The 2,857-nt window shown below is 39.1% G+C and overlaps 1 non-coding gene across 1 annotated transcript; it reads right to left on the bottom strand.

Annotated features, from left to right (window-relative positions):
- Nucleotides 1-2,404: 2,404 nt before the first annotated feature.
- Nucleotides 2,405-2,476, bottom strand: trnat-cgu (transfer RNA threonine (anticodon CGU)). Its single transcript has one exon. It is a non-coding gene; the product is annotated as a tRNA-Thr (tRNA).
- Between the last annotated feature and the right edge of the window lie 381 nt (nucleotides 2,477-2,857).

Below are 2,857 nucleotides of genomic sequence, written 5' to 3' on the forward strand. Positions count from 1 at the left end.
CATCATCATCATCATCACCATCAACATCAGCCTATGTAATGGAATCCAATACAATAAAGCTAGTTAGGACATTAATACAAGGGTACTGTGAAATGTATAGAGGGGAAATAGTTGTGTTAGTTAAATCTGATATATATTTTAGTTTAATCGGATATGAATTTTTGTTTAATCTGATATGTATTTTCTACACCCCCATAAGCACAATGATAGGAGATCAGTGCAAGAGCAATAAGGATTTTTAGGGGCATTATGATGGTGAAACTGAAACACAAGTGCCCCCAAAAGCCCCTCATTCTCCCTGCGGTGTTACATTTGAACTTCACTGGGCACCACCGCCTGCCACTATTTTGACTATTTATTCTGTCCCAACATAATCACAGTATCATACAAACAAACATAAACTTGGGCTAATTGGTTTTAAGATGAGAGGGTGAGTCCCAGAAGCGGGACTTTGCGGGCCAGTTGGATTCTGATCAAACTCATCTCGCCCACAAGATCCCGTGACTGAGACCACACGAAGGCCACCTGACATTCTCATACACATGACAATTACTTATAGATACAATATTACATCATCCTCAGCTTTTGTCCTCAACTCATTTTCAAAGAGTGCAATTTGTGTGTAGGCTATTGCATAACTGACATTGGGTTATGGTCTAGGTTGGGGTTTTGTCTGGCTATAAAACCACTCACTGTTATTGAGAATGTGTCAGTTTCAGCCTGCTATAATAATGAGTTAATCTAGCTATATCCTACAATAAGGCTGATTTCATGAGAACAATGGCTTTACAGTAGCCTGCGCATTTTATACAAATGATGTGATTACTGATTATGCAATCCTCATGATTTAAATCACTGTGCAATCCTTGAACATATCCTTTCATAAACTACACACTTGATTAGCATCAAGCTGACATTTCCTGTACAACAACTGGATTATAACGTGCACATTAATATCATATTGCTGCAATATACCCCTCTGTATAGAATGTAAAACAACATGTTTTAATATACAGCTCTTGTGTGCATTTAGTGAATTCACTAGGCGTTCGTTGAGTCCCAGACAGTGTCTGGTGCTCCATAGAGAGTTCAGGTACTCTCAGACACAATCTGTCTGCTACTCTGAGAGACCACCCCTTGAAAAGAACAGCACATTTAATATGACAAACTAATCATGCAAACCTAATATCAAAACAATAGCATTATCTAAACATTCACAGACAAGTTTAGCGTTCATTGTGCTATTCAAAATTATCCATAACAAAGTCCTATAATTATTAGATAAACGGAGTGAATAAGAATTACCCTCGCACCTGCTGGCCCTCCCAGCCCCGGTAGACAGACGACATGTCAGCCCCTCCGACCTCTCAAGCCAAACATCTTCCGTGTGTCATGGATATAACATCGCTTTAAACTTACCATGATAATATCAGACCAGTCAGCAGGATAGGAAGGAACGACTGTCTGATTTTATCTGTTGTTGTTTCTTTAAGTATCCGTGCTCCTAGTGGTGAGCTCAGCGGTGTCTGGCGGACTTGACTCAAAGCATTAAAATAAAATCTCGATTACCAGCGCCTCAAACATTGCTTCGTGGTCACGCCACGAGGTAAGAGAGGCCGTGAAAGGGGTGATGCAATCTTAAAAACAGACAACAGCAATATGGCATTTATCCAAATATTTGTTTTTGTTGTTAATTATAGGCTGTTGGAATTCAGAAAAACATTCTGGGGGGGGGGGGTCGTATCAGAGTCAGAGATGGCGTTGTCCTGCGTTGTTTTCTGCAGCTATCAAGCTATCGGGGGAAAGTTTGGCATATGCTAGGTCTACTGTAAATGGAATTATGAGTTTTATTTTCCTGAAAGTATTATACAAATATTGAAACAGGGAAATGTATTCCTCGAAATCTATGGAGCTTCACACTGTTTTGTGCGTGTATGGTGCCCAGAACAGGGCTCCGCGCGCGCCAAAATATTTTCACAATAAGGCTAATGACGAAAGGGTTTGAAAATGCAGATGAAATGGAATGTGACAAAAAACAAAACAGTGCGTTGTTTTAATGTAAAATTCTTACAAAAGTCCCCACGTCTCTTTTAAAATATAAATATATTGCGCAATTTAGCACACTAATTTAGGCAGTTGCTGCCAATATGTCACGTTTCACTCGAGCAACAATGTTATGTACACATTGTAAAGGAAAGATTGTATGGACGCATTAAAAACATTAGTGTTTGCTACCCCCTATTGATGGTAAAGTAGTCCCACACAATGTTTCAAAAGTCATGTATGCAGTCGAAGTAAAAATCTGCAAAAAATTGACTGGTGTGGCTAACCACGCTTTCCATTATAAATTCTACGTCGAGATAGATCTTTGATTTAACAGAAATGCTATTGATAATCTCCTAAAAGGCACGGACGGGGTTCGAACCCGCGATCTTCGGTTTACGAGACCGACGCCTTACCACTTGGCCACCGCGCCTGCGCTGGTTAGCGCATGAAAGAGTGTTCCATATCTCATGTAGACGTACATGTTACACAGCGAACTCGTGGTGACCCTATGCAGTTATATTCCACTGATTTTTTAAATTTTAGAATCATTTTTTTCATGGCCGTGTGCATGTATTTTTTGTATGTTCTACACTCAAACTATTTAAATTGGAAATAGGTAATGTTTTGTTTAAGACAGAAGTAACACAATTTCACTTGAAAGGGAGTAGCTGGTAGGGCCCCTAACAATGCATGTCAAATATAATGTATTTTAGCATAGGCCTATTTAAATGAACTGTCACTTTGGATGTGACATTTGGTTTGAGTAAAAAAAAAAGAACAAGGAATTTTTTTTTTTTACATGAACCACGAG

This window comes from Oncorhynchus masou, chromosome 15, assembly GCF_036934945.1.
Source record: "Oncorhynchus masou masou isolate Uvic2021 chromosome 15, UVic_Omas_1.1, whole genome shotgun sequence".
Taxonomy (NCBI): domain Eukaryota; kingdom Metazoa; phylum Chordata; class Actinopteri; order Salmoniformes; family Salmonidae; genus Oncorhynchus; species Oncorhynchus masou.